This window comes from Capra hircus, chromosome 9 (assembly GCF_001704415.2).
Source record: "Capra hircus breed San Clemente chromosome 9, ASM170441v1, whole genome shotgun sequence".
In the NCBI taxonomy this organism is placed as follows: domain Eukaryota; kingdom Metazoa; phylum Chordata; class Mammalia; order Artiodactyla; family Bovidae; genus Capra; species Capra hircus.
Window position 1 is genome coordinate 46383301 of NC_030816.1, and position 13171 is coordinate 46396471.

Here is a 13171-nt window from a genome sequence, read left to right on the forward strand (position 1 = left end):
AAAACGCATATTCAATTCCAATTATCTTGACTTTTTTCAGAACTGGGTCTGTCTATACATTAGGAGTAGATTTATTGCATGTAATTTTCCAGCAAAAGTACATGTTTAGAAGAACTTTAAATAATGTAGAATGAAATCTGGTTTAGATTATTGTCCTACTATATCTCACTCTTTACTTGGAGAAAACTAAATGTTTTCTTTTGAAATTTAATTAATTCATTTATTAAATATTAATTGATCACCAAACCTATCCATTTCTGTTTGCTTGCCCTTGTGGACTGGTTTCTTTTTTTAGTCTCTTATTGTTACTTCAGGGATGGAGCAGATAAATGCACATGTTCAATTAACCATGTTTATGCATAAGTCACTCAGACAATAATCAAAATAAGCCAGTGATTCATGAAGGTAGAGAGATCCCCATTACATGATAGGTAATAAGAACTTTAAATAATGTAGAATGAAATCTAGTTTAGATTATTGTCCTACTATATCTCACTCTTTACTCTGAGAAGAGAGGGAGAATGTTTTTCAAGAAAGTGATGTAAGAGAATTACACCCTCACTAGGAAAATCATAGAAGATAATTGTATAATCAATTCAAACTCTCACTATGATACCCTGTTCAACAGCCGTGTGCTCCTGAGTGTGCACTGGAATAGCAACACTTGTGTTTACTTTCTTGCAAATATCAGCAGATAAAATATTTACTAAAAAGTTATCCATGATGCCTCATTTGTCACTTAGATCTGAATGATATTTGGATTATTATAACTCTTCATAGTTCTGAGTACTGGGCAAATTTTCATTATGCACGCTTAAATTTTGAACATATTTGAGCCATATATGGTAGGATTACTCCACTGTCTTTTCCTCCTTCAAGACTTCTTATTTAAAACACCATGGTTTATCTATGTTTGCCAAACAGGTTAACTATTAGCCTATCCATGTCACAGGACCTTAAACTTTATTGTTCTATATTATGGTAGACAGTTGCAAGGAAATAGTATTTTGAATTTCATATTTACAGCATAATGTTTATAAAAATAGAACTTGTATTACACTTGCTGTTGTAGATTGAATAATGGCTCCCAAAGATGTCCACATCCTAATTCCCAGGACGTAGGAGTATATTTTATGTGGCAAAGGGAATTAAAGCTACAGGTGCAATAAAGGTTGCTAATCATCTGACTTTAAAGGGCTTATTTGGATGGGCCCAGTGTAATCATAAGGATCTTTAATCAGAAGAGGCAGAACTAGAGAGATGGTATCATGAGGAAGACATGAATAGCCACTGTTGGCTTTGAAGATGGAAGGAAACAATGAGTCAAGAAATGCAGACAGATTCTAGAAGGTGGAAAAGGTAAAGAAATAAAGAAAAGAAACATAGAGGGTTGTCCCCAAAGTCTTCAGACAGAAACCCAGTCCTGCCGATACCTTGAGTTTAGACTATGATTCATTTCAGACTCTGATCTCTAGAACCGTAAAATAAATTTTTTTATTGTTTGAAGTCACTAAGCCTATGGTTCAATACAGCATCAATACAAAACTAATACAGTTGACTAAGAATTAGGGTTTTTAAATATAAATAACATGGAGATATGAAGAAGGACAGGTACTATTCTGTAATAGTTACACAACATCATCACAATTCTCCTTTTTGTATCTGAGTCCCTCAATATCAATGAATATGAGCTTGAGCCAACTCCAGGAGATAACTAAGGACAGGGAAGCCTGGTAAGCTGCAGTTCATGGGTTCACAAAGAGTCGGACACGACTTAGCAACTGAACAACAACCTTCAGCATCTGTTACTCTTGCAGTTGCTGATTACTTCTCTTTATGCTCAACAAGAAAAGAGCTTCCATTCAGGCTGACCACATACCACCTCAGCTTAGGGTACCCCACCAAGACAGGACTGTTTAGGTAGAACCCCTCATGGATCACTGACGAACTTGTAGGTGGCTTCCATGTAGTCATTACACAGATAGCAAGGACCATAATGGAGAATCATATGGTTCAAGCATGATAAAAAGCCAATGTAAAAGGAAAGTGAGGTCATGTATTGAACAGTAACTCACATGGTCTCCCACATAAGCATCCAAAGCCATCTACTTTATCCTTTGAACTTCCAATTCAACTACATATAAACCATCTAAATCATAAGAATGTTACTCTTTATCTTAGTCTTAAAAATGTATTTGTTAAAAGGAATTTTTCTATATCCTTTCTATCCCAATTCAGCCTTCAGTAATCCTTGGTATAAAGATGTGTTTGATGACTTTTTATAAAATAAGTCACAAGAATTATAAGGTCACTTGCTATTGAAGAATATGAGTCAGCATTCTCCTTACAATAATATATTTGATACTTAGCAGAGCATTGATGATATACCCCCTTCTTTTCTCTCCAGATTAAAGAGTCCAGTCTTTTTGACCTCCCTGTCATGACTGTCTGAGACCATTCACCATGTTGCCTGAGATCAGACCTCTGAAGTAGATTCTCTGGGTTCATATTTCAGCTTCTTATTTTACTAATAGTATAATCCAGGGAAAGTCATCTAATCCGTGACTTAACACTCTTGTCTATAAAATGAAAATGATAATAATAATACCTTCCTGTAGGATGCTTATAAATTCTAACTAATAATTTATTTCTGAACTCTTAGGACATTGCATAATCACAAACGGAGCTATACTGTTTAATCCATTCATCTATTTTGGCTTTTCATCTCCAGCACTTTCTCCTCTTTTATTTTCCAAAGGTAACTAGTTTATTTCAATGAAATAGAGGTGTTCCAGCTTCTCAAATATAAAATTCAATGATGCTAAAATTCTAGGATTAGGATTAATTATCATTGTGTCCTAAAAATACATGGTGTATGACCAAAGGCTAAACAATAAATATGCATTGATCAGCCATCTAAAAAAAAGCGTTCTGATGATCACAAGAGTAAAAATGTCAATATTTTAGTAATAGTCACCATGAATATTAGAAAAAAATAGGGCTAGCTTAGTGGTAAAAGCATTATGTATGAGTCACACAGATTGGGTCTAAAAATTGTCCCCACCATTGATGAGCTGTGTAACATATCCAGTTAGGGTAATGCTATTTGCCATAGCAAATAGGCCTCAAAATAAAGAGGTTTATTTTCCATTCACACAACAGTCCTAGGTAAATGCTCCTACTTGTTAGGTCAGGGGCTTTCCTCCTCGTGGTGATTCATTTCCTTCCATCTTGAGGTCTCAGAAAGCTCAGAGCTTTGTTGTCACCTGTACCTGATTGTTGGAGCTTCCAAGTTGGCTCAGTGGTTAAAAAAAAAAAATCTGCCTGACAGTGCAGGAGACACAGGAGATGAGGGTTCAATCCCTGGGTCAGGAAGATTCCTAGAGGAGGAAATGGCAGCCCACTCCAGTATTCTTTCCTGGATACTTCCAAGGACAGAGGAGCCTGGCGAGTGACAGTCCATGGGGTCACAAAGTGTCAGACACAACTGAGCACACACACACATACCTGGTTGTTGAAAAGGGAGAAAGTAGGACAAACCTTGCTACACAGATGGCATAATTCACTTCCACTCTCATTCCATAGACTAGAATTCAGTCACATGAACACACCCCACTGCAAGAAAGGTTGGGAAATGTAAAATATCTTTTTTTGCTCCTCAAAGTGGCATTTCTAGAACAACCAGAAGCTTCTGACATGGTGACTGGACAAGTTACTTTATTTGTTATAGCCTCATCTTTGCTGTTTGTAGTAACAATAGTTATAATAATACTGGTTCTTGTTCTACTGGGTTATCATGAAGCATAAAATGTACCTGGATCAGGTGAACTACCTTAAATATAGATAGCTATTATTTTCAGTATTATTTCAAGGTAAACATACTAATGACATTAGAACAGTATTTGTATGTAAAATTTGAAATTTGTATGTAAATCTGAAATTTGTATGTAAAAATCGATTTTTTTAATGTCTTAAAATTCTACTGTATTGACTTATAATCTGGGTTTTGTCATGGCTCCCTTTACTGTTACCAATAAAACAGTTATCAGATTCAGTTCAGTTCAGTTCAGTCACTCAGCCGTGTCCAACTCTTTGCGACCCCATAAATCACAGAACGCCAGGCCTCCCTGTCCAGAGTTCACTCAAACTCACGTCCATCGAGTCCGTGATGCCATCCAGCTATCTCATCCTCTGTCGTCCCCTTTTCCTCCTGTCCCCAATCCCTCCCGGCATCAGAGTCTTTTCCAATGAGTCAATTCTTCGCATGAGGTGGCCAAAGTACTGGAGTTTCAGCTTTAGCATCAGTCCTTCCAAAGAACACTGATCTCCTTTAAAATAGACTGGTTGGATCTCCTTGCAGTCCAAGGGACTCTCAAGAGTCTTCTCCAACACCACAGTTCAAAAGCATCAATTCTTCGGCGCTCAGCTTTCTTCACAGTCCAACTCTCACATTATACATGACCACTGGAAAAACCATAGCCTTGACTAGATGGACCTTAGTCGGCAAGGTAATGTCACTGCGTTTGAATATGCTATCTAGGTTGGTCATAACTTTCCTTCCAAGGAGTAAGCGTCTTTCAATTTCATGGCTGCAGTCACCATCTGCAGTGATTTTGGAGCCCCCAAAATAAAGTCTGACACTGTTTCCACCCTTTCCCCATCTATTTCCCATGAAGTGATGGGACCAGATGCCATGATCTTCATTTTCTGAATGTTGAGCTGTAAGCCAACTTTTTCACTCTCCTCTTTCACTTTCGTCAAGAGGCTGTTTAGTTCCTCTTCACTTTCTGCCATGAGGGTGGTGTCATCTGCATATCTGAGGTTCTGGATATTTCTCCAGGCAATCTTGATTCCAGCTTGTTATTTATTAATTCGTTACTACTTTTCAAGAGTCAACCATGAGATTTACTCTCCAAGTTTTTAAAAATACATATGTACAAAAGTCCTAAAAAATCAATCTGCTGACATAATACTGTGTTTTTACTGTTTGAAATAAGAAGCTTATGAATTGAGGCATCGAAAATTGTTTTATATCAATTCTCATTTTAATATGAAATTTCATAATAAAAGTCACAAAACCTGTAGATATTAAGGATCTGATCATCTCATCCTGCCCTTATTTAACTAAGGCTGTGCCCATGTCCCTTTACAAAGTCTCTGACAAGCTCCCAGTCAGTTTAGACTGGACCACCACTGCTTCCCAAAGGCACACAACCATTCCTGGACAATACTGACTATAAGAAAGTGTCTCCTTACATTGGGTCAGAATTCTGCAACATGGTTGTGTCTACACATTAGATCAAGTTTTGCCCTTTGTGACACATAAGTACTCTTCCAAATATCATCATTTTAAATGTTTAAAGACTGTAGTAGTTTTTAAGCAATCTTGTATTCATCTTAAATGCTTCCCATTCTTTCATATTTCTCATACTAGAAAGCTTAAGGCCTCTTCTTCATCATAGTGTTTTCCATGGACTTATTCCTGTTTGATGTAAACCTCTTATAATCCATTCCTCAGGACAGATAGAACTCTCTGTAATGTTTAACTAGCATATAGTAGTGTATTCTCATAGCTTCCATGAGTCCACATTAACATTTGACTTCACCAATCCTATGAAGTAATGTTAGCAGACACTCTGTGATGTCATTCTATAATTTCACCAAGGACAAAATTTAGAAAGTCAACATTTAGGGAAAAGGAAGAAGTAATAAGTCAATAATTTGAGAACTGTATCTACAATATTATGTCTCAAAGTGGCATATCCTCAGAAGAAAAGGTCCAGAAAACTTACACGTACACTTCTAATAAATTTAGGAAATAGAATACATTATACTTATTTCTTGGAAACTCACAAGTTTTATTGAATATTAAATGCATTCTTCAAACCTGTTTCACTTAGTTAAAACTCATTTGATAGTGAGACCCCTTAAAGTGAAAAGTAAAGTGAAGTCACTCAGTAGTGTCTAACTCTTTGCGATCCCATGGACTATAGCCTACCAGGCTCTGAGGAGCCTCTCAGTCCATGGAATTTTCCAGGCAAGAGTATTGGAGTGGGTCACCATTTCCTTCTCCAGGAGATCGTCCCAAACCAGGGATCGAACCCAGGTCTCCTGTTCTGCAGGCAGACACTTTACCATCTGAGCCACCAGGGAAGCCTAGTGAGACCCCTTAGAGGTATTTAAAGCCAATTAGTATCTCATGAACATTATTTCAAGAAAACTGAGCATAACACTGGTGCACTCAACACAAGCATTAATATGTAGAGAGGGAAGAGATATGCTAAACTTTCCACCCAGTCACTTGCTGCTTCTACTTATTTAAGATCACACCAGCCAAGCAGATACAAGTCTATAAGATCAATGAAAACATTCAAATTTAGATTTTTCTTACTTGTCAGGAAGATATCTTGAATAGCACAGTTCATAAAGAGAATTGAAGATTTTATATGCCATATCTAGGATTTCCTTCCTTACTCATTCACAGAAGAAAATCAAAATTTTCTGACCTAAATTGCCTTTACATACTTAATTTGAATTATCACTGTATGTTATATTGCATGGGGCTGTTGAATGAATGTGTGGAAATTGTGATTGCATAAACTCACTTTAAAAGCTGGTTCTCTTAACTTTATCTGGCAGAGAAAGAAAAACAGATAGTGACAGCAACTTTTGTTTCAGACATAAACTGGCATTCCCTTTAAAGCAAAGGTCAGAAGAGAAAGAAAAGACTAATTCACAGAATCTTGGAAGATTACACATAAATATTAAAAGTAAACCCAGTTCCTCCGCCGCTGAAATTTGAAAGTTTATTGCATTCCCCTCACAGTCCCTTCACATATAGAAACTGTCCTTCCTTTACCTCTCAAGTCCTGAGAGCCACAACCAACCCATGCACACAATATCCCTGTTTATTTATGAGGCCAGGCAGGCTAAGATGAAAAGCACTGCCCCCTTTATGCTATGGAGGGCTGATCTTTGATCTGTACCCCCTAAGAGAGTCCTTCTGCAAATTCCTCTGAAAGAATTTCCATGACCTGCTGAGCTCCCATATCATTCTATTTTTAAACGCTTTGCTAAACTCCTTCATTTTTAATAAAATGTAACTGTTTCCACTTTGGACCAGTGAAGGGCCAAAAGTTCTTCCCAGGTTCTTCCTATTCTCATATCTGATTTCACATAAAAGTTAGGCAAGTTAAATGGATGAGAGCAGTAAAATTCCACTGTACTCAGAGGAATAAAGCCTTAGGCAAACTGAACCTAGAGGACAGTGTCGGACACATGGTGTTTGCTAATCAGAATTGTTTGGATCAAGGAATAGGGTTGTGAATCTATGGAGAAGGATCTACATTGGTTAAGGGAGGAGCCTCACTTTTCTCATCCTTCTATCTCCATCACACAGTCTCTAGTCTGGAGGAAAACACGAGCTTGGTAAATGTTTGTGGACTGAATTGCTCTGTCATAAAAGCAATTACAGTGCTGAATGACAGAAATGTGCCAACTGTATGACTGAGGAAAATCAGGGATGCCTTCAGCTGGAAATCACAAAAGACACTGGATCTCTTTTTGAAAAATAATGGCCATACCATCATACCAAAAATAGATTCACTATTTATTCAATAGTGTTTATTAAAAAGTGTTTTATGGAGAGTTCTAAGAATGTTTTATACATAGTTTAAATTTGATCAACACAAGAACTCAGAAATATAAGTAGTATCATTGCCATTATCACTGGAGAATGCTGAAATTCAGGTGAACTATGTTGCTCACAGGAACAGTCCTGGATCCGGGATTAAGCTAAGCCCTGACTGACTCTCAAACTGAGAACCTTCCCACAGCCCTGTGCAAATTTATTGTTTTCTGGTGGCATCACATGGCATTTCTCTTATCTAGCATTTAAGCTATTTCCAGAAAGGCAGCATTTTCCACACCATGCTCCAAGTTTCTCCACCTAACTGTACAAATGAATGACCTCAAAACACTGGGATGGGTTGATCTGAATTACTGTCATGGATACTGTCAGCTATTTAATAGAACTGAATACTCAGAAATAGTTCAGCAGCTACCAAGTGAGAAATCAGATGGAAAAACTAACTCAGAAATGAGGAAGAGTGCAATTTCTAGCTCAAAAAATGCCTTTCTTTTTATCCCATCTAAAGACGCCTTCCTCACTGTATAAATGTTAGTTCAGGATAAGAATTCCTTCCTTCAGTCTAGCCATTTATATTAAGATACTGAGATGCTTTTTTGCCCCTAAGCAAACTATTTTATTTCATATACCAATTCCATAATCAGTTCCATTTAATGCTTCTCCGATTCTGTAAGAACAACAAAAAAGTGAGCTGTTTATTTGTAAATGTATTTATTTTGTCCTAAGAATAATCACCATATTTACATATTCATTAGAATTGGCACTCTACATGAAATGGGAACAGAAGTTAATGGCAAAATTTTAACTTTGTGGATGGCCAGTTTTGCATAAATAAAATGAGATTAACATTGAATTTGTATAGCAAATCTAAGTAAGAGAAAGAAAATACAGGCATATTTCCATAAAAAATTCCTTTAAGAAAAGAAACTTAGGAGTACTGTCAAAAAGCAAATATTCAAAACTGTAAATATCAAAGCAAATATTCTGACTTTAATATTTAAAAAATAAGAGCTGGTTTTTAGGGATAAAAAGAGGTAAACATCTAAAATATCTAATTAATATAAAAACACAAATGAAAATTAAATTACTGTAGGGTTATAGTATATATAGAGAATTATAAATCATAAGAGAAAGAGAATACTATACACAAAAGTTTAAAAATTGGATTAAATTTAAATTTCTTAGAAAACAAATGTAACCAGCAGCTTAGGAAGTAGAAGAATGTCTTGAGACAAAAATAAAATTTTAAGACTATTTTTAGAGTGGTTTTAGGTTTACAAACTTATAGTTGAATTTTAAGGATTCTCTGTATATTTTGCATGATAGTCCTTTATCAGATGTGTATTTTGCAAATATTTTTCCTAATCTATGCCTTGTCTTCTAATATTCTTTACATTGTCGTTTATGGAGTTTCCCTTACACATCCCGTCCCAACATGTGTATAACCTCCCACATCGTCAATATCACTCACCACATTTCACCAAGGATGAATCTACATTGCTATATCACAATTACCCAAGGTCCATAGTTTACCTTAGGGTACAGTCTTGATATTTTACATTCTATGGATTTGGACAAAATTATAACCATCATTGCTATATCATACAGAGGATTTTCACTGCCTGAAAAATCCTCTTTGCTGTGACTATTCATCTCCCTGCTTTATCGTGCTTGGAAACCACTAATCTCTTTATTGTATTCATAGTTTTGTCTTTTCTAGAATGTCACATAGTTGGAATAATACAGGACGTAGACTTTTCAGATAGGCTTCTTTCACTTAATAATATGAATTAATTAATAATATGAACTTGGTAATATGAATTAAAATTTTTCATGGTCTGACAAGTCATTTCTCTCTAGTTTGAATATTCTATGATCTTCATGCACCACAGCTTATTTAGGAATTAACCTACTGAAAGACATTTTGGTTGCCTCCAAACTTTGGTGATTATGAACTTTTGCATCTATGTTTTTAGAAGATACAAATGTATATAGTCTGTAATTTTATTTTTCTTGTAATGTTCTTTTCTGGTTTTGGTATTAGAGTAATGCAGCCTGATAGAATGAATTAAGATGTATTTCCTCTGCTTCTCTCCTTTGAAAGGTAATGTAGAGAATTGGTATAATTTACTTCTTAAATGGCTGGTGAAGTGAAGTGAAGTGAAGTCGCTCAGTCATGTCCGGTTCTTTGCGACCCCATGGACTGTAGCCTACCATGCTCCTCCGTCTGTGAGATTTTCCAGGCAAGAGTACTGGAGTGGGTTGCCATTTCCTTCTCCAGAGGATCTTCCCAACCCAGGGATCGAACCTGGGTCTCCCGCATTGTAGGCAGACACTTTACCATCTGAGCCACCGGGGAAGTTAAAATGGCTGGTAGAATCCATCAATTAACCCATTGGGGCCTGTTGCTTTCTGTTTTTGAATGTTATTGATTATCAATTCAGTATCTTTAATAAGATACAGACCTATTCAGATTGACCATTTATTCTTGTGTGAGTCATGGCAGGTTGTGTCTTTCAAATAATTGGTTCACTTCATCTAGATTATCAAATTGCAGATGATAAAGAATCTGCATGCAGTGCGGAAGAACTGGTTTCAACATCTGGGTCAGGAAGATTCCCTAGAGTAGGAAATGGCACCCCACTCCAGTATTCTTGCCTGGAGAATTCCATGGACAGGGGAACCAGGCAGGGTTACAGTCTATGGGGTTACAAAGAGTTGTACACAACTGACAAACACTTTTTTTAGCATATCAGTCATACTTCCTTGATTGTTTTGTATGTGTGTGTGTGTGTGTGTGTGATGGTCCTAGAGTTGGCAATATACATTTACAACTAATCCAAATCTACTTCACATAACACTATACCACTTCATGTGTGAAAGTGAAAGTGTTCAGTCTTCACATGGAGTCTGAGTATCTTATAGTAACAAAATAATTCTAATTCCTGCCTCCCATCCCTTGTATCTTTCCTGTCATTATTTCACTTAGATAAAAAATATCAGAAGTATATATAAACATGCATAGTCAAATATGTTGTTGCTATTACTATTTTGAACAAATTTTCTCTTACAGACCTTTAGCATATTCATCACAGTTGTTTTAAATTCCCAGTCTGATAGTTCCAACATCCCTGCCATGTCTGGTTCTGATGCTCTGTCTCTCCTAATGCATGTGTTTTTTGGTTTTTCGTTTGTTTTTTACATTTCGATGTGTATTATATTTTTTTTTTCTTGATAGCTGGACATAATGCACTGGGTAAAAGAAACAACTTAAAAAGGCCTTTCAGTTCGGTTCACTTCAGTCATTCAGTCATGTCTGACTTTTTACGACCCCAGGAACTGCAGTATGCCAGGCCTCCCTGTCCATCACCAACTCCCGGAGTCCACCTGAACCCATGTCCATTGAGGCAGTGATGCCATCCAACCATCTCATCCTCTGTTATCCCCTTCTCCTCCTGCCCTCAATCTTTCCCAGCATCAGGGTCTTTTCAAATCAGTCAGTTCTCCACATCAGGTGGCCAAAATATTGGAGTTTCAGCTTCAACATCAGTCCCTCCAATGAGCACCTAGGACTGATCTCCTTTAGGATGGACTGGTTGGATCTCCTTGCAGTCCAAGGGACTCCCAAGAGTCTTCTCCAACACCACAGTTCAAAAGCATCAATTATTCTGCACTCAGCTTTCTTTATTGTCCAACTCTCCCATCCATACACGATTACTGGAAAAACCATAGCCTTGACTAGACAGATCTTTGTTGGCAAAGTAATGTCTTTGCTTTTTAGTATACTGTCTAGGTTGGTCATAACTTTCCTTCCAAGAAGCAAGCGTCTTTTAATTTCATGGCTGCAATCACCATCTGCAGTGATTTTGGAGCCCAGAAAAATAAAGTCAGCCACTTTTTCCACTGTTTCCCCATCTACTTGCCATGAAGTGATGGCGTAATGTGGTAGTGAGGTCTGGGAGAAGCATTCTTTAATTCTATGATTAGTCATCAGTCTTTCAGTGAGACTGTGTCTGTGGACTGTGAACTTCACAAGTGTTTCTAGGTTTTTCCTCTTCCCTTCTGTGGCTCAGAATGGCTAGAGTGGGCTAAAATTGGGTATTTTCCTTCTCTAGATCAGTTAGGATCTAGAAATACACCAGTGGGTTAGGCTCTGGTTAACTAGTTTACAATAAGGGCAGGTCTTTTTAAGAAGAGAATGGCCTGGGAGAATTCTCTCACAGTCCAGTGTGTAGGACTTAGTTCTTCCACTGCTGATCCCTAGTCAGGGAACAAAGATCCATGGCTAGGCAAAAGAAAAAACAAAACAGGAGGATACTCTGGCATATTTCAAAATGACTCCTTTTCCCCTCCCCCTGCCAGAGACCTGAGTGTATTTTCCTCTGGAGCTAAATCTCACAGTGTTGTGAGAAAGGGGCTCCCCTACAACCAGGACTCCTGGAGTTTTTATCTTTTGGAGTTTTATGCACTAAGCCCTCAGCGATTTATCATTTCCACTTCAGGTTTTCCTACCTCAGCATTGTTCCTGCAACTTTCTCCTCATTCTTCTCTGCTCTGATAAGCCATGACCCCCTATATTTACTTGTGCATACTCAGTAATGTATGACTCTTTGAAACCCCAAAGATTGTAGCCTGCCATGCTCCCCTGTCCATGGAATTTTCCAGGCAAGAATACTGGAGTGGGTTGCCATTTCCTACTCTATAGGATCTTCTTCACCCAGGGATCAAACCCTGAGAACTGAAGCAGGGGTCCGATCTTCACATCAGGGCAATTGTCTCAGTCAGAGGAGAAACATTTAAGGCTGAGAATGAAACAGCTGATCTGTGGTAGCCTAAATGGAATGAGAATTAGACAGTCCTTGTCGCAGCCATACACACCCAGGACAGGGACATAAATCCCCTGGAAGGTGCAGTGGCTGGGAGCTGGAGTTTAGGGATTGTGGAGCAATCCCAGGGCGACGGCTGCTGTGACTGTGGAGAGACAGATGAAGGGGATGTGAGGGAGGAGATTGTGGTGGGAAATGCCTGTGGAGGAAAGCGGGGCAGCCATGGAAGCAAGGCGACACTGCTGAGTCATGCGGAGTAGGTAGAGCCATCACCACAGCCTCTCTCCCCACACATGCCAGGACTGGCAGCTGAACAGTAGAGAGACTGGCCCATCAAAAGCCTGACTCACTGAACTGCACAGTAGAATCCCACCCAGGGTGCCCCTTTAAGTGCCTGACCTGCTGATCTACAGAGTAGCACCCCAGCCAGGGGGCAGGGGGTGGGCCTCTACGTGCCTGACGTGCCAAACAACAGAGAAGGACCCCAGGCAAGGGAGACCACTAAGTGCCTGAACAGGCAGAGCTATGGAGAGAGACTGGCCAAAGAGGCCTTCTGATTGCCAGCTACAAGAGGCTCGAAAAAAGACTCTGATAGGGCCATAACTCCTGTGGTGGAGGCAGTCCATGTCTCTGCACACTTGGCACCACCAGGGTCCCCACAAGCCGAGAGCTACACCACCTTCATGCTCAATTCTCC